The following is a 27,316-nucleotide window of genomic DNA, read 5'->3' as shown; positions in this document are numbered from 1 at the left end:
AAGCAAGGCCAAGAAATATTAAGTCTCAAGAGTTCAACCAATCAGGAGGAAAAGACCTGTCCCAGGATATTGTGTGTATTTCTCCAGTTAACTTAGAAGGTATTCTTAGACCTTTTTTCGTAAATATTTAAGAAAAGCCTTGCTATGGCCTTAAAGTACTAACATCAGGTCTAGTGGGGAGGTGGGGGAAAGATTAATATATATGAAGAGAAATACAAATAAATGTAAACAAGCATAAAAATGTGTGTTATAACAAAAGTTCATATCTACAATGAATTATCTTTATTATGCTTTTTCCTTCTTTATTTATGGACTTAATTTGCTGTCATCTTAGGCAACTACTGTTAACAGTATCTCATTTCATAATTTGATGTTGACATCTCTCTTTTTTCTAAATTTAGTTGAATGCAAAGAGAAGCTTTGAAATGCAAATAAGAGATCATTTCCCCTGCCCTTAAGAAAGGTTGGAACATGACAAACCTTGAATCAGTCTTGGAAAGAATCATCTAATTACAGAAGTGTAAGAATTCCAGGCCTGACCTCAGACAGATAAGGACTAGATACATGAAATGCAGACTGTGGCTAACTTTAATTCTTTCCCAAATCAGATTTTCATGAGACATTTTCAGTTCTTTGAGTGAGGCAAATGAATTTCTTTAATATTTTACATATCCATTGTTAAAATTCAATGCAAAAACAACTCTAATGTCCAATATAAATTATTTTGTTGTTAAGTTTAATTTTGAATAATCTTCTCTTTTCTTTGGCATTAGAACAAATTGCAATTACTGAAGTCCAAAGAATTATAAAGCACTATTTAAGCATTCACATTAGATATCAAAATTGAAGAATACAAAGACTAATTTATTAATGGAGTAAAGTTTCTGAGATAAGACAGAGCCAGTTTTAAAGGTTTTAGGAAGGAAGTACAATACTCAGTTTTAGAAGGAAAGGAGACACGATTTGGCAATGACTTAGACTCTTATCATAAAAAGTACTATTTCAGTTGTCTTTATAATTCAACCTAATAATATGCTTTGCTCTTTAACAAAAAGTATATTTCCTATATCTTTATGGGTACACTTCTCTGAGACTAAGCAAACTATTTGTAAAGGGTGATTGAATTGAAGAGGAATCATATTCTTTTAAACGATCTTTCCCCTGCCCCTTGCGTCACAGAGGCTGAATCGGTCCTGGGCACTCAGCATTGTCAGCATTGGATCAGCCCTAACCTGCTTGTATTTCTTTTGCTGCAGAGCATAGACCCATAATCCTGGATCAAACATGTTGAAGTCTCACTCCTCCATCTACTCAGGTTGACCTCTAACAAAATTCTGTTTTTCTCTCCATTTGTCTGTGAAAAGAGTTTTCACTCTAAACTCTTCCAATTTAACAGAGGGAAAAGGTTAACAAGAAAGTAAATCCCCCCTCCAAAAAAAAAAAAGTGGTCCACAGTTTCCCACTGAATTGGAGCCAAAAACTCTGCCAGTTTTGCTCTCATATCTCCAAGCTGTAGCCTGACCCTTCATATGACCAGTGGGGCTCGTTGCACAAGATCTATCTGGGCGCCTTTCTAAAAGTGCTATCTTCGTCCATATTTCAAAACACTCACAGATATTTTATCATTAATTAGTATTCATATTATGTCTCAAACAATCTGTTCAAGAATAGGGGAAGTGAACTAGTTGAACAGCTCTTCTGTTTGTCTGGTAATTAACATGGATGATGTATGTAGAGCCGAAGGCCTTATAAAGGGAGGAGGTGGTCAAGTGTTGGACAGGTAATCCCTGGAACATTTAAATGCTTACCTATTTTGGACGCTGGGCTACTCCAAAAAAAATTGTACTTGGCAAACAGGGTGGGGAGACACAGGCCTTTTTAAAAATAGACCCATGCCTCTTTGATTCACAGCATCCTGGATTTGCTTTTCATCATGTTAACATGCCACTTGGGAGCTGGCTGGACTCCCTTGTTCAGTGACATATATTTCATAGTGTTTTTTTAAAAACCATTTGTTCTTTCAACCACAACATGCTTTGAATTTCTCTTTCAAATTTGAAGATGTATATATAGATTGATCAAAACAATATTTTTAACATTCCAAACAATTTAGAAAGATAGTGGATGGGTGTCAGTTAATGTATTATGCTCCTCTCTTCCTCCTCCCCCTCTTCAGCTGCTAATCTTAGAACTTGTGTGCCAAATTGTGTAAGATATTCTTCCAATAGCTACATGTGTGACTCTTTTGTGAGCTCTACAGACAGTTATGAGGACAGATTTGGAGTTGCATATGGGACTGTCACATGGTTTGATTTCCTTGTCTTCAGGCACTGAGATTTCTTTTCACTGAGCTTTAATACTGAGGAATTTTTAGTTGTGGTAAAAGTTTAGCAAAGTCTCTATTAAATAATTTACACATTCTGGGAATAGGGAAAGAAAAAAGTTTTTATTCACCACCACTCTGTATTCGGGATCTATATATACTAAATAGTTCATGTGTTTACTCTTTCCAATAGTGAAAAAACAGGGTTTTATCACAGAATTTTTATGAAAATCAGAAAAGAGTAAAGAGCCTTTATTATCTCCTTGCTCTTTTGGAGCAAGATCTAGTAAACGTCTCAACAGAAAAAGTAGCAGATGCTTTGTAAAAAAGGTCTCATATCACTTATGTCCAATTATAGAGGCTGATTTGCAAAAAAAAAATAGTGATCTATCTATGTCCTTAGGAGCCAAAAATTCCGTGGCATTAGTCTGTGAAATGATAAGATGCAAATTCATTTTCAACTTTAAAGACACATATTTGAAATCTTGCTTTCATGACCTGAAACCCACAGCCCCCATCCCATAAACACAGTGCCACCCTTGAGGAACACACAGACTTGAAGGAAGATCTTTCTCCTAGTCCTATTTTAAATGTTCCTCAAGGATAAATAATATCCTAGTAAGATCTGTGTCCAACTAATTGGGGCATATATTATGATATTATAAAAGTGTTAATCACATATACTCAGAACTAATTCTTTTAAGGCCCAGAATATGACTGGGTCTTAAAATAGTGCATGACTGTTTATACACTATTTAAAATAGTGTATGACATATGAAGTAGTGTATGACTGATCATCCTTGTATTAATTTTGCCCTCTAAAACAAATACAGTGGTTAATTATTCCCGCTGTACCTTTATTGGTCCATGAGTAAACTCAGTCAACTTTGTTGCACTGGGGGCAAAGTCTTAATTCAGAAACAATAATGATGGCTAATAACAATATAATAATAAATTTCTACTTGACTTCTCCAAGTTCCAGTGCACTTGTCGTTAAAATAGGTATAATAATAGTGCCAACAGTGGATTTGTGAGAATCAAATGAAATTATGCTCTGGCTCTAAACTCTGTATAATAGATATTTTGTATACATCTAATCCCCAGAATAACCTACCAAAGTAGATATTATCACCATTTGTCCAGTTAAGTAAGAACTCGGGAAATAGCTTGAATGAAGAGAGTAGTGTTTTCTTATTTCAGTCCTTAATTTCCCTTTCCTGTTTCAGGTTGGAGAAGTCCTGTATCTTACTGGGCAAATTGCCCTGGTACCTTGCACAATGAAATTTGTTCATGGTGGAATACAAACAAAAGCTACTCTGTCCTTAAGCCGTACCCTGAAAATCCTGGAAGCTGCACACAGAAGCACCAGACTTCAGCACACTTTCATGGTTCACTGTTATGAAATGTTATGTTAATGAACAGCCAGCTCACTGCCATTGCTCTGGATACCTGGCAGAACTTAAAGACCTATTAAAAGGTACCTACAGTATCTATTTTATTTCTAGCCTACCAAAGAGCAATTTATGAAAAGGTTTTATTCAGACAATATCAAGTCTCAGTGCACTTCATAAGGGTTTGAACTAAATCTGGAATAATAAGGTTTGATTGAGCTGTTATGTTCTGCCTCGTAATTGGCTGTGCACAATTGAGAAAGAAAATTACTTGATAGAAACTTATAGTCATCACTAATTTTATCTTAATTCCCCAATGCAATAAGTTAAGAGTTCTTTACAAGCAGCTTAAAGTTTTTAGAAACTGTTGAAATATACTATTTAAAAATATTTCTGCCCATGTATCACATTATGCTTTCTGGTGAGGGAGGTAATTTTTCTGATATTTTATTCACTTGGGCTAAGATTCATCTTATTTCTCCAAGAACATTTAAAAAGGACCACATTTTTTCCATTCTTCTAAAATAGTAACTGAGTTTTTGTTTTCTAATATGATATTTGTGCCCTGGTGTGGGGTTGGAACTTTTAGTTATCCCACAGATATCAAAAGTAGTTTCTGAAATATATTGACTTTAGATTATGCCATAATTTATACTATCACATCATCGGAAAGTAAGACTTTTAAGTTAAACAATTGAGTAAGCTGACGATTAGAATATAGAAGGAACAAGTATCTGTTCTTTGCTGAGGTTAAGAACTACATTGGCAATACCATCATTATTTGCAGATAATATTATCTACCTAGTAAACCCATGAGACATGAACTATGAGAAAAATTAATATGAGTTAAATAAGATTGCTAAGTAAAAAGGAAATATAACGAAAATCTTTTACCTTCTAACTATCAGCAGTAACCAACTTAAAAAATCTAATGGGGGAAAAAGACCATGTGCACAGTAGCATGAAAACTATTAAGAAATTTCAGGACTGCTCTAAAGAAAACTATAAATCTTTCTGGGAGGATGACACTTTTAAAAAGTGAAAAGATATACCTTGTTTCTGATTTAAAATAATTTAAAGATACCTGTTTTCTACAATTTTATTTTTAAAATAAATTTAATTTTATTAGAATCAAGTCTCCCATGGAATACACTTAACAAAATGGTTCTGAAGTGTATATAAAAAAGAATAAAGCTGGCAAAAATAGCCTGAAAGTTTTTGCCAAAAGAAGAAATAAGAGGGGTATGGGGAAAGAGAAGAGGAAGAATAAGAAAGTCTTACACCGCCAAATATTAAAATATATTGTAAAGATACAATTAAAATCATGTAGCACTGGCATAGTAACAGATAAGAATCAGTGGCTCAAACACGACATTTCTCTAAATTATGTGCTTTCACATTTGTGGAACTGCTAGTGTCTCTTTTGATCAGAAGGGAAGATGAGGTCATGCTGCCTCTTGCAGATTTGGCAAACCTTTTTTGGAGTTAGTACCCTGGTTTTCCTGAATGAGCCTTCTAGATGCTGCACCTGCTAACAGGTGGAGTTTGCAAGCAGTCAGCTCTAGCTGCCTCTTAATTTAATTATGACACTTGTGGTTTTAATGAATCTGATTGTGTCTAAGGCTTGCTTGCATATCTGAGAGTCTTTTCCCATAACTCCTGGGGTCTATGGAATTCTTCTAAATGTTGCTTTCTTCAACTGATAGAGAAAATACTTTCTGAATTTGTGCTTTATTTTATTTTTGCTGTGGCTGACACATTTGAAATTGAGTTATTTCACAGAATCTCCCCCGCCACCACCTCCAGGGACTTCGTTTGGTATTCAATGTAAGCTAAAAATAAAATGATATAAAATTTCAAATTATTTAAGCTAAACTTAAGTTTTACTATAAACATATTTATTCATAATGTATTTCTTCTCACTTATCCACAGATGTGGATCCCAATTTAACATGAGTTTCACCAGTAAACAGTTTATAGAATATTTTCAGTGAGGCTAGTAGGCAAAACAAGTTCTGGTCATCATAACAGAGCTTGAAAAATAAAGGTAATTTCTAGGCATGCCAACTATACTCATCTTATAACTAAATGTATTACAAATTCCCACATCAAAAAGAAAATTTGAGAATTCCAGTTGTGGTATTTAATTTCCAGTTTAGTTAATGTCAAGTTAGGCACTACTTACAGTAATTTGCTACAGAATCATCATCTGTCATTATTTTAAGAAAATACATTTATAGCTAAGAAGAAAATTAGTTTGGGAAAGATCATTTTGCGCAGTTGAAATCTATAGACTGTATTACAAGTTATAAAGAATGTATCTAATTTTGCTTTAAAAACAACTTGCTATTAGATGTTAAATTATCATTTTATAATTTTCTATGAAGTGAAAGAAAAGTGTTTTTAATTTAATTACCCCTGCCTAAAGGATATTCTCATGGGGATGATTATTATAGTAATAATAGAGTGTATTCTTATTGGAATGATTAGTATAGTAACCAAAACATATCATAATAAGCCATTGTACTCTTTCCAGGAATCTTTTGGTTCTTTGGTTTTCTTTGGAGGTGCTAAGTGAGTACAGGACTGACACAATGTTATTCAACATGCAGATACTTTTTAGGATCATAATGTTGGTTGTTTTTACTAATTCAGGTCGGGCTTGATGGCTCATGCCTTTAATTCCAGCACTTTGGGAGGCCAGGGGGGAGGATCCCTTGAGCCCAGGAGTTCGAGACCGGCCCTGGCAACATAGCAAGACCCTGTCTCTACAAAAAAAATCAAAAAATTAGCTGGGCATGGTGGCACACACCTGTAGGCCCTTCTACCTAGGAGGCTGAGGTGGGAGGATCACTTGAGCCTAGGAGGTCACAGCTGCAATGAGCTATGATCGCACCTCTGCATTCTAGCCTGGGCAACAGACTGAGAATCTATCTTAAAAAAAAAGCTTTACTAAATTGACAGTTTCAAATTAAGTATTATCTTGTGTTTCTCCTTTTTCCATATCTTTTTAATGGCAGTGTCATATGATATGATGGTTTTATGAGTTGTTATGCCTCATTCATCAGAGTAATCAATGGGGAAAGGAGGCTTATGGTTGTAGTCCATTTGTATTGGATAGGACAGATGGCATTATTGATAAATGGAACTATTCCAAATATTTATTGTATAAGAATATTACAAGGACTCTGAATTCTGAATTTTAATACCTTTAGTTTCTAAAGTAATTGGCAAATAAAGTATTTAGTTACCATGTATCCATTTAATCATATCAGTGTGTGAATTTAGCATTAATTATCTTTCAGTTAATATGTGATGGGTATTTCTCTTTCAAGGCTTTGTGGTTACTTATCTGAATTCTGACTAAGCTATCACTTTGGTCTTGAGTATTTTAAAGTTAAAAACAATATTTGGAGCAGACACTTACTAAGTTCAAGATAGGATCTCAGAAGTGACAGAAGCAAAGATTCCACAGCATTTCCCCTGCATTATCACCTTTGTCCTGTAGGAGGCAGAGAGGGAAAGAGCAGTCTTAGGTCTCTTTACATTTGCCTCTTTCATAAGTTTCTACTCTCAATAGATTTCCTAAAATTATGTTCTAATATAACTGTGGACATAAGGACATAATGATATGATTCAGGTTCCAATTAAATTTTATTTTCTCCATTTGGAATTCAGTCATTTGAAGAAGGGTTAATGCTGGTGTAGTATCCTTAACGTACCAGCCTCCAAAATCTTTGGCATCATTCCAAAATCATATTCACACTAGTAAAAATAAACAAAATCCAGAGGACTTCACTTTTTATCATATATATTTTTGTATTGTTTAAATGCATACTAAAAGCATATAGCCATGCCTTATTTTTGCAATCGCAAAGTTACAAATGATAGTTTTAGTCATTCTAAAACTTCTGTTACCATTGCTTTATTTCTCAAATACTACCAAATCTGTTACTGAAGTCTGGCACGTGTTTAAAGACTGCTAGGAGCTCTCTGATAGTACCTCAAGGTGGCTTGCTATTTTATTTAGAAAGCAATATAAATTATTTAATGGTAGTGACCACTTTTTCCAAACCAAGAATCAATACATATTGCCCGACAGTGGGATTATTTTTTAAATTGTGGATTTGTTATTGTGAAAATATTACAAAGGTTAGAAACTAAAGGTTTTTACATGTAGTTATAAATTTATTACCTTCATTAATGACTGACACCACTCAATTCTCAGTATTTATTCTAGCACACTGTCTTGCACATAGCAAAAACTCAATGTTGATTGCTATATTGAGAAATAAAACAGAGTGGTGTACATCCAAAAAGACAATTGGAAATATAAAAATTTAGTTATATGCTTTCAAAATAGTAGTGTAATCCCACTAATCAAATAGAAACTTTATACTAAATTTTGATAAGATCAATCTTTTTAAAGGATTCTTATAAAAATAGGCTATGTAAATTATATTGAAAGAGTAAGTTGGCCAAGCTTTATTTAATTTAAAATATCTTATAGTGTTCAATGGGCCAAGAGGATAAAGTAAGTTAGACCTATGTAAACATATCCCATTCAAGATAGACTCTACTGTATGATTTAGGTCAAAATAACAGCAGTTGTGTTCCTACTGCCCTGGCAAGTACAAATGGACAAAATACACCCTGATAACTCCAGCTACCTTCAAAACTCTAGGACTACTTCAATGATTAAAATGGCATAGAGAATATTCTGATAGAACTCTCAGGACCAATAATAAACCAACAAAAAGACCAGCATTCATTGAATTGGTATGGAATTTGAAATATTTTACATGTATTTTGTTTTTTTTAAAAATCAAAGTCTAAGTAATATAAAAGACGTGTATTTTGTGGTTAATAAAGCCTTTTATGTCCTTTATTTATGGAATCACATATATGAGTGCTTTCCAATAGAATTCTGGAAGAATTTTTACTCTGAACTTTGTATCTACACTTGCAGCCCTTAACCTTCCCTGATCTTTTCTCAATTTCTCACTGTCCGTGTTTCTCTCTTCCTTTGTCTCTCTTCCTTCTGTATTCACTTACACATTGAGAGACAGCAAAATGCAGACAGACACAAACACAGCTATTACTTTGAATAACCAAACAAGAAAACTTCCTCACAGGCAACTCTTCAATGTGGTTATGTTGTGGTTGTTTTAGGAAGATTTCATTTCTCCCCTATTATTTTAAATTTTGTATGTTGGGAGAGACTATGTTATATCACTTCTTTGACGGAGAAAAGAAAAAGTCTCTAGAACGCAGGAGTTTGATTACATTTATAGTGATTCAATTACTCCTTTTACTGTATTTTGCTAGAGGTTTTTCTCATGAAAGTTCTTATCCAGAGTTTTGGGCATAACCCATCTTGTCCCCTCAAAAAAGATCATACGTTCCTAAAAATAAGACATGAAAACTACATCTCAGCATTTAATTTGTGTTCTTAGAATTATATATGGCCTCCAACATTTTTTTAGACAAACTAAGAATGTTAAAATTGCATTTCAGATAACCAAGTCCTGGGTGAAAGCAAATTTTCTTTATATTTTAAGGGCACTAGAATATGTATCCAACTAATCTTCTTTAAAGATGTCATATGCTTACAGGGGAAATAATAAGAGGACGCCCAATAATAAATTTCTAAATTTAGCCCTGAGTTATTTGGACTTTGCTTTAATCAAATTTATCTGAAACATTTTTTTCCAAGCCTTAATTTCTGAAGACAGGATGATGGTAATTGATCACGCTGCTGAATAATTTTGGCATATTAAGGCAGTGTATAAGCTGACATTCTTTAACAAAAGCAGCCTGTCAACTATGGTGCACTTAAGTACAGGAAAGATTGATGTTTGCCAAATGTAAAATCAGAGAGAAGAAAAAATATTTTCAAGTTTAAAGGATTGCTAACAATGAAAGAGAAAAATAAATAAAAATTTAGATGTACAATATTGTTGTACCTTGTCAAGGAAGTGTTAATTGAAAACAGGCCTCCTTTTAAAACATAATATAAGATCTCCACCAAAAGACTACTCAAGAGTCTGACAATTAATGAAAAAGTAGAATTTTAAAGGTACAAAGTGATGGCTGACATTAACAAAAATTGTGCTGTTACATTATCAAAATGCTATGCCCTAGATTGCATTGTCAATGCTTTCCTACAGATTAATTAATATAATTGGTTATGTTATTCACAGAAAGCTGAGTTTTGAAAAATATCAGTATGAAATCATGTGATTCATAAATTTAATCATAAATTTAATAGCTAAAATACTCCATCATAATTTTAACAGCTAAAATATGCAGGTTGCTGTTTATGCTGCATATCAGGTTTATGACATTTATTTGGTAGCTATATATTGTTTTGAATTTGCAATAATTTGAGTTATTAAAATGCAGTTTACTTATGATCCACGTTGAGAACATACGGTACATTCATATGACTAGGTAGCATTGGATCTTTCATCTCAGAGTGGTATGTTTCATTTGTAGTGACTGTAATGAGAATATTTAACGTGGGTCAAATGGGGAATAGTGGCACCCTGGAAGTGCTTATAAATAAATTTCTTTTTTTTGAATATATCATTCCATAGTGTAATTGAAAAAGATTACCACTCCTTGTTTAAAGATGTTATATTGTTTTATTTGTGAATCCAATGAAATGTTTGGCAGAAAAGAACACAAATTGCTCAGATGAATTTTAGAAAATAAGACATCTGAATCAAGCAGTAAGACATTTTAAATACATGAGATACTATTAACAGTGTTTACCTACAGAAAATAAGATATTTATATCTATATCTATATCTATATATAACTTTTAAAAACTATTAATGTTTCCTTTTTATTCCCATGATGGAAAGTGAAGGAAAATTATATTTACTTGCCCACAGACATGGGAAAGAAATACCTGGCAGAGCTATGTACCACAACAGATTTTTTTAGACTCCTTTTTCCCTGAAGCAATCTTTTTATTTGAGCACTGTAAGTGATTTTCCATCTTTCTCACTGAAGTGCTCAGGTATATTAGCGCCTCTCTCCTTCTCGGGACATTGACTCTGTTAAAAGCAAGAGAAAATACGTTATTTCTGTGTGCTGGTTGTGTCTCCTCTCATGTTTAAAAAATAATAATAATTGCTGAACAAGATCAGCCTGCATACAAAAACTGACCTGTCACTGAATGACCAGCTACTGAAAACCCATTTAAAAATTATATTTGATTGAATGGTATCACCTGATCTTAGAGAAAGATGCTGTACAAAAGAATGCTAGTGTCAATAAAATTCATTGAGCTCTAAATGATATTCTGAAACTGCTTTAGAGCTAAAACATATCCAGTGACTGCTCAGGGCTAGTTTACACTGTCTTGGAAGAATATGATAAGTTGGGTCAATGTTGCAGGTGTAATAGGCTAAAATAATACAACATTTTCTAATACAGTTGCAGGCTTCTCCCCTAAGTGGAAATTTATTTATGTTGAGCACATTCTAGATTGGAAGCTTGTTTTGAACATTCCAATAAATACAGCAATTACTTCAGGAAACACAGAACTTGTTGCTTCCTCTAAGAATTATTAAAGAAGGTGAGGCCTTCTATTTGGTAAACTCTCTGTGGTAACATGAAAGTTCTGCTGTATAGCCACCATCCTTGATCTTCTCAATACCATTAGAAGTGAATTAATACAGTTACTATTTATTGTTTATGCATGATGAAGGCCTTTCAAACGTGCCTAGAAAACAGCCACTATATTGTAAATAGCAGAGACAGTCTACATCAATATCTGGAATGAGGCAAGAATGCACAGAATTCTATATTTTAAGATTATATATAGATAGATTATATCTATAATTTAAGATTATTCTGGAAGTTCTAGACAATTCAGTACTGCAATGAACTTATAAAAGATGTGCTACAAAAAAGGAAAGAAAATTCTCATTTTCAGGAAATATATCATCAGGGCTTATTCACCCTATTTCAGAAGAATATGCTAAGTTGAGATAATGGGAATGGACTGACATAACAGACTTTTTCTAGTACAGTTTCAGGCTCCTACCTTACATAAATGTATAGTTACGTTGAACACATTTCAACATAGAAAAACCCAAATGGATCAACTAAAAAAACCACTTGTACTGAAAAGAATTAGTTAAAATGGCAGGATAGAAAATATATAATATATTTTAAATTTTTAAATACATCACTATCTTGATTTGGGGGTGGGAAAGAAGAAAAATAAATTTGTGGTAATAATCTCAATTATCAAATACCCGGTAATATCCTGAATAAGAATTGCACAAGACTCTTGTCTGGAAGGAATTATAAAACTTTATTGAGCAACATGCAAAAAGACAAATAAATGTCAAGAATTATGCTTCTAAATGGGAATATTGTAAAGATAGCAATTAATGTACAGGTATGCCTTTAGTATATCAGGCAAAATCCTAGTGGTATTATTTTAAAAACATGAAATAACTTTTTAAATGGTCAGGATTCAGAATAGCAAAAGATAATTTTTAAAACATTATAAAGGGGAATAGAATTGATTAAATATGAAAATATGTTCTTGCACTACAATATTTAGAGTGGTATGGTACTACTGCACCTAGAATCCATACAAAGATCAATTGAATGGAACAGATAAACATAAAACTAACCCCAGTATTTCTATGAACCAAATATGACTAGGAATATTCCAATAATAGAGATAGGGTAGATTATCCGGTGAAGGATAATGTAAGATTTTGCTAGAATTTGGGGAGAAAAAAAGAATGATACAATGAAATTCAGACATCAAGTATAATTTTTGCAGAATTTTAAATTAAATATAAATACTCATAAAATAGAAAAAATATGAAAATATTTATACAGTATGAGCCTAGTCAGGTAAAATATGTGTGTATACATATGCACATGGAAAATCAACTGGTAAGTATTATACCAAAATGATAGAAATGGTAAAAAAAAAAAAAAAGAGGGAAATTATTGGTATAATTGCAGGTGATTTTAGTTTTCTTTTTTATATATTTTTATAATTTACAACTTTGTTCTTTAATTATAATATATTCCACAATTAGAAAAATAAGTTATTCTCTTTGGTCCTTAAAGCAATCATCATGTTATCCAAGTACATACCAAATATTAAGTATTTTTTACATAAAACAATTGCAGACTTGCTTCAAGATGATACAATTTTGTCATTTTTATTTTTATTATTTTTTTCTTTTTTTAATCCATGAACAGATGCATGGATGTTGTTATTTTTAATCTACAAAATAGGAAGGCTTTCCTTTTCTTCTTCCTTTATGATATATAATTAGAATGAGAACTGGAAGCAGGGAGCACACAGCAATATTCACCATTGTCTTTCCAACACCTGGCACAATGCCTAACATATAGTAGGCATGCAGCAAATATTTGACTAAAGAAATAACTAATTAATTAATATAAAACTAGCCAATTTTCAAAGAATATTGATGAAATGATTCTTTCAAATAATCTTTTTTAATGTCAGTCTTTTTTTAGGATACAATCCAACAAAGGAGTTTCAATGCTAGTATCTAATGTAGACCAATTCAAAATGTTCCTGCTTTTATTTGTAGACCACTTCTCTAGACACAGTACAGTGCAAAAAGCAAGATGTGAAAAGACCAAAGAAATATCTCACCACCTTCCATTTTGCCAGAATTCCATTTTGCCCCAGAATTCTGTAATCTTCCTGGGAAATTTTTGTTTGGAAAACAAATCTCCCTTAAGTTATAACACCACCTGTTGTTCCAAACCCTCTCTCTCTCATCTTCTTTCTTTCTCTGTCTTCCCTAGAATCTCTGGGCATTTGGCTTGCAGTTGGAGAACCCAAGCCAATTTCTTTTGAGGAGGTTTATTTCTTATTATTATTTCTTATTTATTTCTTATTTTTTTGGAGGAGGCCACAGTGACTTCCTCCATGGGAAAAGAGAGACCACTATACTGTATCTCTACCTTGGAGAGCACAACTTTTAATTCTTAGAGAGCCATTTTGCATTAATAGAAACACCCTGGGATCTGCACTGTAATGACATCACAATTTTGGATGCTCTCTAAGCCCTGGTGGCCTCATCTTGAGAGGTGTATTTTTTTTTCTTTCTTCCATTACATATGCACTCTCCTATTGCTTTCCAGGACAACAGTATTGCCCTGTTCTGTTCAGAGAGGTACTTTTCCCACCAAAAGCCATTTTGTCTTGTGTTGTAGTCAAATATCCCCATTCTTTTTTTTTCTGACATAAACAATCTCTAGATAAAAACTTGATAATCTGTCATCTTTGATTTACATTTTAAAATAGCATGATATGAAAAAGAATCATTCTAGAAGTCAAGATATTTGGATTCTTGTCCTTACTGTTTTTCTCTCAGCCAGATGTTAAAATGCATAGCAGTTAAATGAACTGTAGTCTCAATTTTTCTTAAGAAATATCTTAATATCTTCTACCTCTAACAATCTTTGATTATTTCATTAATTTTTTGCTCAATCAATGGCATTTACTGAATTCTTAATTTCCTAGTACTGTGTAAGGTATTTATTTGGGGTACACAAATGACTGAGATTCTCTTCTATTATACAAGATTCATTGCTTTTTTCATGAAACTGTGAGGGAGACAATTATTTTATAACTGAAATGTTTAATCTTGATTTCTGACTGAGCTTCTTAGGGACTTTGTAAACTAGAGCATTAAGTTTCATGATATCATTCTGTCAAGAAGACAACAAATTGGCTGGGCGTGGTGGCTCACGCCTGTAATCCCAGCACTTCGGGAGGCTGAAGTGGGTGGATCACCTGAGGTCAGAAGTTAGCCTAGCCAACTTGGTAAAACCCCATCTCTCCTAAAAATACAAAAATTAGCTGGGCATTGTGGCGGGTGCCTGTAGTCCCAGCTACTCAGGAGGCTAAGGCAGGAGAATCGCTTCAACCTGGGAGGTGGAGGTTGGAGTGAGCTGAGATTGTGCCACTGCACTCCAGCTTGGGCAACAAAAGCGAATGAAACTCCATCTCAAAAAAAAAAAAGAAGAAGAAGAAGACAACAAATTATTTTTTAAATGATTCCTGTACTTAAAAGTATTTGAAGTGTTACTATTTATAGGAATGCATTTATACTTTTATAATCACATCCTGGCTGTACTTATAGTAAGACGCTACCTATATTCATCTTGTAAGAATCACTTTTGATCAAGCAACTTTCTTGCATGATGATTTTTCAGATAAAGACTTTTGGGCCTGTTATGCTATTACTTTCAAAACATACGAAGATACACCTTTGGTGTCTTTTAAGAAAAACTTAGTACATTTCCTATTTGTTCACCAGTTGAAATTGCTTTTAAAGGAAAGAATAGCCAGATTGCTTTCCAAGATGAATAGTACTGTCTTACACTTGACTGGAAGAGTAGAATAAATGAATAATTTTGTATGCAAGTTTCTTGGTTTACTTACAACTTTCTGCTAAGACTCCAGAGACCTTTAAGCAAGGATTCCACCAATTACATTTGTTGTCTGTATGTGTATATATTTTTTCCAGAAAGCATATGTTAGTAGGGCTATTAAGCAATTAGCTTCATGCATATAGATAGTTCATTTTGCACCAAACCATATGATGTGATTGGAATTTATAGAAAACCATCTTTCTTGCCAGAAATTGAGGCAAGTTAATTCTCTAGTTTGGAGAAGTATGGTCTTATGACTGCAATCTGTAGCCTTAAAAATTAGAAGCCTAGTATTCTTTATTTGATAGCTTAGAAAAAAATGAATAAAATATAAAAGTTTTGTTTTTATTAAATGGAAAAATTAGAAAAAAAAAAAAACAACTAGAGTACCTGGATCATATTGCATACTCACTAAATGTTTGTTAAATTGCAATAAAATAAAGCCAGCAGGGACTGAGATTAGTTTTGCTTGTTGTTTTTCTTTTTTTTATATAAAATATGTGCCATGAGGTCTTATGTCCTAGTCACATTTGGCTCTGAGCATTCTAGTCGTCTATGCAAAAAGGGAAATGCAACCAGTGACAAAATCTGTAATGTCCATGAGATAAAAACAAACTGGCTGCTCAGTAGAAGCCCAGCTATTCCTAGGGACTTAATAACTATTTCCAGAATGAATGTATGGTGCTGAAATCTCAGAAAAAAATTCCCCTGTTTGCATTTTTAGGAGGGCACTTGACTCTTCACCATCTTTACTCTTCACTCAGAGCATTATGTGGCTATTTCTCAGACCAATGCCCAAGAGTAGTTCAGGAAAATTGCTTTTATGGGGGTGAAACAAAACAACTGCCTGATGATGTGACTTAATTCAAAAAACTTTCTGAAATACCTAGAAACCCTAAAGCAGTAGATAGAGTGTATTTCAGGCATGTATACATATTCCATGTGTAAAATAAGATTCATTGCCACCCTTTGAAGCTCTAGTTGCACTTTACAAAAGAAGTCTGTTACTGTCTTGTCTCATTTTTATAGCACTCATATCCCTGGCCACAGCCATTAATCAGATTTTTTTTTTCTCTTTTGGGGAGGCAGGGGATTATACTAAAAAGCCATGGAATGTCTACTACAAAATGTAAAATTCTACATGATTGGCCTTTTCTAAATATTAAGCAAAAGTAGTAAATCAAGATGATCATATTAACATATTTTAACAGAAATATCCACATGAAAGGCAATGTTGACATTCTTTATGAAGGCTGCTTTTTCCCTTTACTGCTGCCATTTTTATTGTGGATTTCCCTGTTCGGCACTTAGTTCCAATTTTTTAAATGATCCATTTCAACAGTAGACAGCAATATTCTTCCAGTCATATGAGTTTTTGGTTTCATTTTATTATATTAAAGATTACAAAGCTCTACTGTGAATTTGTGTGCTAACATACCTTGTATTTTACAGGACTGTGTTCACAAGAATTATTATGACTGGGTCTAGAATTCTTTGTTTGGATCTTTGAAGTGAAAGTCCAATGCAATTTAACCCTCAGTAGTAACTAAGCTATAAGTTCATCGCATATTTCAAAAAAATTAAAAGCATGAAAATAATGTATAATTTATTCAAGAATCCCAAAAATTGTTGGATTTAAAAAGGTATCCATTTAAAGATGGTAATAGTTTTGAGTAACAATCACTTTACTTGAATATAGTTTCCCAGAACTCTGCTTATAACTTGGTTGCTTGGAGTTATAAATTAAAGTCCATTCAGTGGATACTTATGTGCCAATGCTATCCCCACCCTGAAGGAACTTTCTTGCTGGTGGTGTGGAAAAAAAGACAAGGACACAAATAACTTGGCAAACCTCTTTTCAACACATTGTCAAGTGCCTTATAAAGCAAGCTCAAATGTGGCAGAAAGCCACCATCGAATTTCAGAATCAAAGAATTCATAAATTGTTACAAGTTTATTCTGTGGATCAACTACCCAGAATTTGCTAAGTTTGCACTCATACCTTACACTCAAGCCCTTGTCATCTCTTCTCCCAGCATACTTAGAACAAAGCCCGCCTCCTCCCACAAAACAGCTGAGGCAGGAAGCAGAGTTCCAGCTAGTGGGTAGTCTGAACTCTACTGGCTTTAACGTCTGTATCCTCATCATTAAGCTTAGCATCTCTATCAAGGATTTCCTAGTTCTTAAATAAATGATTATTATTGATTTAAAAAATGACAAGTTGCCAAAGTTTTAGGGATTTTTTATGTCTTCACTAAAAGTGGCAGATTTTCTGCCACAACCTATTTTCACTAGAGATCATTTTATCTTATGTTCTAATTAGCATAGCACAATGTTATTGTTAATACCTGAGAACTGTTTTTTACTATTTTACGTTAAATTTCATGTTTGCGTTTGGAGAGCAGTTTGCCTTTTTCCAGTGGCTCCCATTATAAACATGACTGAGTACCCTATTTTACTAAATGAGGAATACCTCATTTTATCAAGACTTGCATTTCTCTTCTGGTCTCACAGTTTAAATATATACCATCTACTACAGCACCCTATCTGTGACCCTCCAACCAGCCTACACTTGTAAGTTCTTTTGTCTCTCCCTGGCTCTCTCAGAGCCAAATTCCCATGGAAGCTGAAACTCCCATAGATAGCTGTAGAAGGGACAAGGATCAACCAGTAGGTGGGGATCTCTGTGGGAGCCACTGGCAGCACCCAGGAGGTAGGGCTTTAGGGGGATGACTATCTTCAGCATCAACCAGTCAGAGCAGAGCAGGGTCCTGGAAACTCATCATTAACCTTTTAGTTGCTACACGGATGAGTCTTGGGTGTGAAGGCAGCATGGCCAGGGCACTTTTACCAACCTGGAGGATAGTTTTTAAATACTTTAATAGTCTGTGGAGCCTTACCTGTAAATACTAGCTGAGTATCAGACCTTCTCACAACCCCTCCTAAGAAGCTGGATCTATAGACTTAAGGCAGTGTATGAAGGTAAATGGGCATTTTAACCCGCCATCTATAAGTTCTCTTGTCTCCCATGCTTGAATCTGACCTGCTTTAAATATGGATTCAATGCTTGCAAGACCTCTGGTATCTTTTCACCCAAAGTTTTGACTTTTTCCTTCTAAGCCTCAGTTTCCTCTTTTATAAAATGGTTATATTAATCACTATTAAGTGCTTCTTATTTGCAACAGCCAAAATACAGAATCAACCTCAGTGTCCATCAGTGGATGAATGAATAAAGAAAATGTGCTATATGTACACAATGGACTATTATTTGGCTATAAAAAAATGAAATCCTGTCATTCGTAGCCACATGGATGGAACTGAAGGTCATTGTGTTAAGTAAAAAAAGCCAGGCACAGAAAGACAAATATTGCATGTTCTCACTCATATGCAAGAACTAAAATAATGGATTTTCTGAGGATAGACAGTAGATTGGTGGTTACCAGAGGCCAGGAAGGGTGTGGAGAAAGGGGTGGATAAAGAGAGGTTAATTAATGGGTACAAATATACACTTAGAATGAAACCTGGTGTTCAATAGGTCAATAGGGTGACTATAGTTAATAATAACTAATTGTACAATTCAAAATAGCTAAAAGAAAATAATTCAAATGTTCCTAGCATAAAGAAAATATTTAAGGTAATTTATATCCCGATTATTCTGATTTGACTATATGAATGTATTAAATTATCACATTTCCCTGAAAATATATACATCTAATATGAATCAATAAAAATTTGTTTTAAGTAATGCTTCAACATACTGTTGCTGTGAGATTTAAATGAGATAGTATAAGTGAAACCCATAGTACAATGCCTTTGATGTAGTTAGTACTAGCCATTACTCACTTTTCATGGGATCTGCAATCAATGGATTTTTAAATCCTGTATGTAGTTACATAGCTGATTTGAAATATTCGACTACAGAAGCACATGCTGTGCATTGTGTTAAAACAAAAAGATGACCAGAAAAATAGGTTATTATTAAGTATGAGACATTTTCTTGCTTTCAGACACCGTAGAGCTATTGTGTGCTCTGATGACTCAAAGAAGCCTGGGGTTTCAAGGGCTGATGTCAGCTAGTGGCTTCTGGGCTTTTACTCCTAATGAGGAAGGGGTATTCTCTCTCTCTCTCTCTGTCTCTCTCTCTCTGGAAAAAGGAAGACTCTCTGTCAAGCTTCAGGTCTCCCTGTATTCATATATTTTCCTTTGACTTTTGCTCAAAACTGTGGAATAGAGCATATCTTTAAAGCACCAATGTCAGGAAACCCCAGGCTCTTTCCTTTCTGGGCAACATGAATGAGAAAACTGTCACAAAAGATATGGAACCTTAGGAGGAAATAAATAAAAATGAATCCTAGAGGGCAGCATTAAAAAGTGTATAGAAAAACTCTGTTAACAAGTAAATGAGTATTTTTAACAAGGTTTTCTTGTCGTCTTCTTTGACTGGCATCAGAGTCTTCATTTGAACCGTGTTATATTAGGTGCTCTGAGCAAAAGTCAATTATAATTTAGATTCCTAATGAAAAGTAAACATCAGAATAAGAGTCAGAAGGAAGCACTGTAGCATATACCATTTTCTGAGAGCTTGTTTGAACCATGTCTGTTTGTTTCCTTTTCCCCCTTGGTGGGTATCATTTTCACAATATGCTTTATTGTGTTCTGTCTTCCCTTCTTGAAAGTCCTGTTCACAAATGGATGTCATTGTCTCAGTCACATATTGGTTTAGTATTGAATAATTATTTAACCTTTCTTGATATTTTCTTCATCATCCATGACATGGAATAAATTCTCCTGATACATTTCAAAGCCCTTGTGCTAATTCTCTAGCTGTGATTTCCGAACCAAGACTGTTTGTAGTAATCTAAGTCTAAAATATCTTCATCTGAGAAATACATATATAATGGTGGTCCTTCTTGGAAGGGACCTTATTGAAAACACTTTCTCCCTGTTCTTTCCATGCAACTACCTTTATCACTGCCAGTGAACGGCTGCCATGAGCATCTAGATTAATAAGTGACAGTCAAAAATAAGATGGAGAGAAAAATGTGAGGCTGAATTTATATATGAGAAATTACTAAATAATAATTATAGAAGTTAATCTAAATATTATCTACATATTATTAATTTATCTAAATATTATTAATTCATCTTTAAGTTTGGATGTCTATTGATATGATTTTCTTTGCTAAATGAAAAACTCCCATTCTTTTTTGTAAAGTTGACAATCAAATCCAGATTTAGTTAATGTCCCTCTCTCTCTGCCTTTGCATTGTTCTTAAAAGGGGGAAATCTGAAAAAAAATATTTAATTTCAATGTTATTATTTCCCATACATATTTCAGTATTCAGATATTAATTATAGAGATTATAAGCATATTTTCTTAACACACATTATATTTACTCTTAGTATTCATATTAATTTTGAGATGGAAAATAAGAATTTAGTATTATAAATGTGTGAGGCATTCTCTTTGATCTATTAGAAATTTGAATATATATAATTCATTGTAGCACATATTATTCTGAGTTACAAGCATTAGTTTATATCTCTGTCTCCTCCTCACTTCCACATCTTTCCTTTCCTTCCGCTCCAAGATTGGCAGTTTCTAGAAAGCAACAACCTTGTCTGCCTTATGTTCATTCCTTATCATCACACAGGTTCTTGGCATGATGCCCTGGCAAATAGTGAGGGCTCAATAAATGTAGTAGAAATAAATAAATGAATGTTGTTGATGTTATAGATGCACACAAATTGTATAATGTTGCTATAAATTTTCAAATTCAATATTCTCATCAAATAATATTGATTCATTATCTATATCTTATTATACACCATGAAGTAGCAAAGAATCCTATAAAGATCAGTGCTCAAGCTTAATCCCAAATTATTAATTCCAAATAACTTGGATTAATACTCAAGCTTAATCCCAAATTATATGCTCCATCCTGTGTAGCAAGAAGGATGTGGTTACTGAAGGCCTTTCCTAAAGCTTAGAGCATTGTTCACACATGAAGAAAATGATGGGTAAACATTAATGTAACTTTAAATGGGGGAAAAATAGAGCTATTCTGCCTTCAAGTTGGACTACCATCTACAAAAAGGCAAGTTAGGGTCAAAGGATAAGGTAGAATAAAGAAAGAACTAATATTTGTGCTCTCTACTTTGTACCAGCTACAGTGCCAGGAGCTTTACATGTTGATTTCTATCATTTTCATAACAGCACTAAGAGTTAGGTACTATTATTCCCTTCTATTACTGAGGAAACAGGTCTCTCAGAGCTGTCAAGTAGGAGTCCTAGGATTTAAAGTGAAACTATACAAAGCCATTATTTTGCACTACAATAAAAAACTTGATCATGTTTTACCCCTGTCTTAAATGCTTTCTGGAATAAGTCAGGGCATACATCAATTATGTAAATGATTCCTACCAGCTTTATCAGAGATCACAACCATCGTGTTACTGAAATGCCAAGGGTTTGGTCTAGGTCCTGTTGCTTGCTGCACAGAAAGCCAATCACTGAGACAACAAGTATTGCCAGGGAAGAAGGCTTTATTCAGGTGCTGCAGCTGAGGAGCACAGGAGTTAAGTCTCAAATCTGACTCTCAACCAAATAAAATTGGGAGGTTTATGTAGTAGGAGTAGAGACGTAGCTACATGTAGGAAGGAATTAGGGAGAGGTAAGGAAGCAATCATGATAAATGAGGGGTCTGGTATCTCATTACTGAGATTGTCTGAATGTGGTGATCTGGTGAGTTTCAGTCAATTGTCTGAGGGTTGTTTTTCTCAGGAAGGAACTCAGACAAGACAAATGTAAGTTTCAAGTTTTAGGATTGGGAGAGTCAACTTCTATGTCTATTCAAAAAACAGTAACTATCATTTTTATTGGACAATTGCATTGGTTTTAATCTCAGCAGTGGGGACAGTGTCAGGAAGGGCTTCATAGGGGAAAGGTGCAGACTTTGACTTCAGATAAACTTTGGTTTGTATCCCTGTTCTGCCTCTTAGTCATCCTGAGCAAGTTACTTAAGCATGCTAGTCTTTGATTATATCATTTGTGAAATGCAGATGTTCATAGGCTTTTCAAATGACAAGCATGATGTCTGAAACAGACAAGGTCTCCAAAAATGATGGTTGCTTGAATCACCATTTGAGTAGAATGATGCTTCATTCTTCTTTCTGAAGATGCTACTTAAAGGACATGGTCATGAAAGCAGAACAGAGAAGAACAGAAAGATAAGACTATTGTCTCAGGGAGGCCTTAGTTGATTTTATGACAAGAGGGATATACCTCGAAGTACGTGTCAATTTGATGTAAGATGCCTTTGACACACAATGAAATGTGGCATATTACATTGAATCTATATTTCTGTTTGTTATTTGCTTCATTAAATAATGATTGATGGTACATCTTGAAATTCATCAAAATTTAGAACAAACCATTTTTAAAAGAAAGATTGTTGGGATTTAGAAAATGATACCCTAAAAGTGTGGCAATTTGGCATGCTGAGCACTTCCTTAAATAGGAAGACCTCAGAAGCTACCTCAGAATCAAAAACTTTCTGACCTCTCTTGTCTCTCCCCACACCCCAGTGCAAGGTGAAATTTTAGTCTGATTGAAAACACCTTTGCAAAAATGATAACCAAGAAAATTATTACAGTGAAAGAGATCTGACCTAACTGACTCCCTCTTGTTTCTGTCCTCCAAGTTGTCCTTGTTCATTCCTAGGCGAAAGCCGAACTAACTTTGGGAGGAATTTAGTTTACAGTTTAACTTTGAAACTAAGATGATAACTGTCTTTGCCCAAAATAAACCCCCTTCTTGCCTGGGGACCAGTCTGCCTTTGTAGTACCAACAATTTAGCTACAAGACTGGAAGTTATGGTTTAGGAGTCATGCAGCCAGAGGCTGCAAGATTCTGAAACACCCTAAACTGCTCTTGGGGATAACATCACTGTTGTAGAACTTAAGATCACTTTGAAGACCCTGCGTTCCAATGCACCAACAGACACCACCTGGACCAGCAATCTGCCTCAGCCAGTTCGGCAATCCCACTTAGTAACAGGAGTCAGCAAGAATAACCCACTTCAGCTCCCTATGATCTCATCTCTGACCCAACCAATCAACACTCCCCACTTTCAGACCCCTACCCACCAACTTATCCTTAAAAACCCCTGGGGAGACTGATTTGAGTAATAATAAAACTCCCATCTTCCGAAGAGCTGGCTCTGCGTGAATTAAACTCCTTTGCTATTGCAAGTCCTCTGTCTTGATAAATCGGCTCTGTCTAGGCAGCGGGCAAGGAGAACCCACTGGACAGTTACATAATATTCCCTTATCTGCCTTAAGACTAGAACTGCCAAAGGGAGCACAATTGCCTTCCATATCCTCCCTGAAATTTTATTCCAGTACTGCCAAAGGGAACACAATTGCCTTCCATATCCTCCCTGAAATTTTATTCCAGTACTGCCAAAGGGAACACAATTGCCTTCCATATCCTCCCTGAAATTTTATTCCAGTACTGCCAAAGGGAACACAATTGCCTTCCATATCTTCCCTGAAATTTTATTATCTATTACAGAAAAGAAGACAGAAATGCAACCACACCTGGACAGACTTTGTTACAAGATATTGTCTGTCTCTTGGATTTCTTCAAATTCCAGAGAATCATTTACAAGACAATGTCTGCTTCCTAAGTCCATTCATTTCCCCTGAAAATCATTTACTACTCCTCTAAAATTGCCTGCAGCCCCCCGTAAAAAGGGTATTTAAGTCTCAACCATCTGCCCCTTCTTTTTTTATATTTTTTATGGCTTCTGCAAAACATTAATAAATTTGTCGTGGCTTTTCTTTCATTAATCTGTCTATAGCCAATTTATTTCAGAAGACTTAGACTCGAACATTCAGAGGGAAAGTTTGAACTTCCCTGCAATTACAAAGGTGCCTTCAAAGAATTTGCAAATATAATGTGGTGTAAATTATATTTACACCACATTATATAGTGCCTAGTAAATGCAATGGGGAAGTGAAATGCCTAGTAAATGCAATGGGGAAGTGAAAACAGGGAGAGAGAATTTCAGGTTTAGATGATAATTCCAGTTTTGGATTTTCCAGGGTCTTAAATCATATAATGGATTTTACAAGGCAAAAATAAAAGATGAAGGTGCATTATATTTGAGGAGGACTCTCTGGTATGGAGTTTGTATTGGAAAAATGTAGCAGGAGAAAGGGTAGAGAGATGAGGCAAGGCAGAAAGCATGTAATGGAAGCCTAAGAACTTAAAAGCAATTAATCTGACAAGTTACCTATTTGGTTTGCTTTAAATTGGATAATTTTATCTTCCAGAAGCTAAAGGAATGTGAGAAAAATAGGGTAAAGGACACCAAGAGAAATACCTTTGTGGTACAAACATGAGAATGGTGATAGAAAAACTAACTTGTAGCATAAAGCTATTTAATAATGTCAAGTCATTAAATGCAACTTTTGAAGTAAGAATTAGAACAAAGGAGTGATCATCTCGTTGCTTAGGAAACATACTCTGAAGTTAAAAGAAAGACCATCACCGTTCACTTCCTATTCAGCATCTATCTTCTACAGCCATGATGATGGTCTTCAAACTCGAAATAATGACACTAATAACAATAGTACTTTGCTATTTTCATCAGGCTTTTAATGCTTCAAATACCAGGGCAATAGTTCTTCTAAAATCAGGGTGAACAGAAATCATGAATTTTTTTTTTTTTTTTGAGGCACTCTATCACCCAGGCTGGAGTGCAGTGGCCAATCACAGCTCACTGCAATCTCTATCTCCTGGGCTCAAGTGATCCTCCCACCTCAGCCTCCTGAGTAGCTGGCACTTCATGTTTGAACCACTGTTAGCAGTGGAATGTATCTAAGTCATGTGGCACCAAAGTATTTTAGCAGTGGTGGATCCGTACGGGTCTGCAACAACCTCAATTCTTGCCTCCTCAGGAGAAAGAATTCGACTGAGGGACAGAAGGCAGAAGGAGAGACCAAGGCAAGTTTTAGAGCATGAGTGAAAGTTTATTAAAAAGCTCTAGAGCAGGAATGGAAGGAAGTCAAGTACATTTGGAAGAGGGCCACACTGACAACTTGAGAGATCAAGTATACCGTTTGACCTCTGACTTGGGGTTTTATATGTCGGCATACTTCCAGGGTCTTGCATTCCTTCTGTCTTGATTCTTCCCTTGGGGTGGCCTGTCTGCATGCACAGTGGCCTACTAGCACTTGAGAAGTGAGCATGCACAGTGTGTTTACTGGAGTTGTACACATGGTCACTTGAGGCATTTTTCCCTTACCCGTCCAATGTTCCTAGAGGAAGCTCATCCACCATTTTGCTTCTTAGCGTGCGTACGTGAGCCCACTCACCCAACTCCCGAGATCTTATGAGGAAGCTGATAATCACTAGTTTCAGATGTTTCTCTCTATTGGGAGAGTGCCTTTCCCTGGCACTGTCTGTGACCAATTATTATTTTAGAGAGACAATTAACGACTGCCTGACCATCGCCTGATGGTCATCTGACATTCCTAGTGCAGGGAGGATGCCCTCTCCTGCCGTGCTCATGTATGACTAGCTACCTACTGTAACACCACCACATCTGGCCAATTTTTGTATTTTTTGTAGAGACAGAGTTTCACCATGTTGTCCAGGCTGGTCTTGAACTCCTGGACTCAAGTGATCTGCCTGCCTTAGCCTCCCAAAGTGCTGGGATTACAGGCATGAGCCACCTCACCTGGCCTGAGATGTTTGTGGGAGTTTTGCTTTTGTTTTTGTAAATTAGAAACAGGGTCTGTCTATGTTGGCAAGGCTGGTCTTGAACTTCTGGGCTCAATCAATCCTCCCACCTCAGCCTCCCAAAGTGTTGGGATTACAGGCATGAGCCATTGCAGTTGGCCTGAATTCTAATTCTAATTGGTAAAAATTAGGACTGTGCCCTTGCCATTCCCTTCTTTTAAACTTGTAATTCAATTACTTTGCATGACTAGTCCTTATATTATAAAATATACTAAATCAAAAATCATCATAATAAAAGCAGCTCCTTGAGCAACTGGACAAAAAAAGCAGCTGGGCATAAACACTAGTAAAGTTTAAACAATTGTATTTGGCAAGTATTCCCCAACATATAAACGATTACCACTAAAAAAATCTGTTCAGTTCATTCTGAGTAGTTATATTAATCCATTCAGCTATTACTGGTACATTTGCAAGTCAACCTGGCTAAATCATTCAGAATAGAATCCTACTAAAAATTATACCATCATGAGATCGTATCCTGTAGTGGAAGGAGCACAGGCTTTAGACAAGGTTTGTGTATCAGTTCCCAGATTATTAGGTATATGATTATAAAATGAGGATAATCGTGCCCACTTGTCAGTTGTCATGATGATTCAATGCAATTATATATTCTGAGAAACTGATATTTATTGAGCACCTACCATGGGTCAGGTAGCCTAGTATTAAATCTTCTAGGCAACTTAATGAGGTAGATATTAAAAGCAGAGCCAGACTCTGAGCCCAGGTCTTACCTCAAATTTCATGTTCCTTCCACATTATGTAATAAGATGCCTGTCATGGTGCCTAATACAAAGCAGGCCCGAAGAAATACTTATTGAACTGAATGAACAGCTTGATTGTAATAGAAGTGATTAAATCATCATACTATTCTTTACATTTTTAAGCCAAAATTATCTTTTATTTCTACTTTTAATTTTTTGAGGAATCTTCTTATTGTTTTCCATAGGGCTGCACCATTTTGCATTTCCACCAAAGGAAAGGGGGCCCCAATTTCTCCACATCCTTGCCAACATGGTCAGAATGTCTTTAAAAACAATTCACTTTTGTAAAGCCTGTCCAAAATACTCAACTTGGATTTTACAGAAACAAATTGATTTTGTTTCACATTCATATTCCATAGGCTTGTGTAATACTTAATAGAAAGTACGTAACAACTGCAGCTAGCATATTCATGTTTGGAATAAAGACAACTGGTGATCTGTAAATTCGTAACTCAGCTGGTAGAAGCAGGGTGGTGGAAATTCCGGAGAAGAGCTAGCAGCCTAAATCATTCATCCTGCTGTGAGTATCAGTGAACGTGTTTACAGAGAGAGCAGGAGCTGAGGGATACTT

General features: G+C 34.9%; 1 protein-coding gene across 3 annotated transcripts in view; it reads left to right on the top strand.

Moving 5' to 3' along the window:
• The window catches only part of DPH6 (diphthamine biosynthesis 6), a 445,531-nt gene that overhangs the window by 333,310 nt on the left and 84,905 nt on the right, over positions 1–27,316 (top strand). The window contains exon 10 of one of the 3 annotated variants that reach the window (XR_010123937.1): positions 3,550–3,800. The exons of 1 other annotated variant lie outside the window; for it this stretch is intronic. The gene's annotated coding sequence lies outside the window, so the exon portion shown is untranslated. Of the gene's footprint in view, positions 1–3,549; positions 15,525–27,316 lie in introns of those variants that run through there. One more of the 3 variants, XM_063652565.1, reaches the window with a different exon arrangement.

The sequence above is a fragment of the Pongo pygmaeus genome, chromosome 16 (genome assembly GCF_028885625.2).
Source record: "Pongo pygmaeus isolate AG05252 chromosome 16, NHGRI_mPonPyg2-v2.0_pri, whole genome shotgun sequence".
Classification (NCBI taxonomy): Eukaryota; Metazoa; Chordata; class Mammalia; order Primates; family Hominidae; genus Pongo; species Pongo pygmaeus.
Note: the sequence above shows the minus strand (reverse complement) of the source record. Positions and strands in the feature narration are given on the sequence as shown.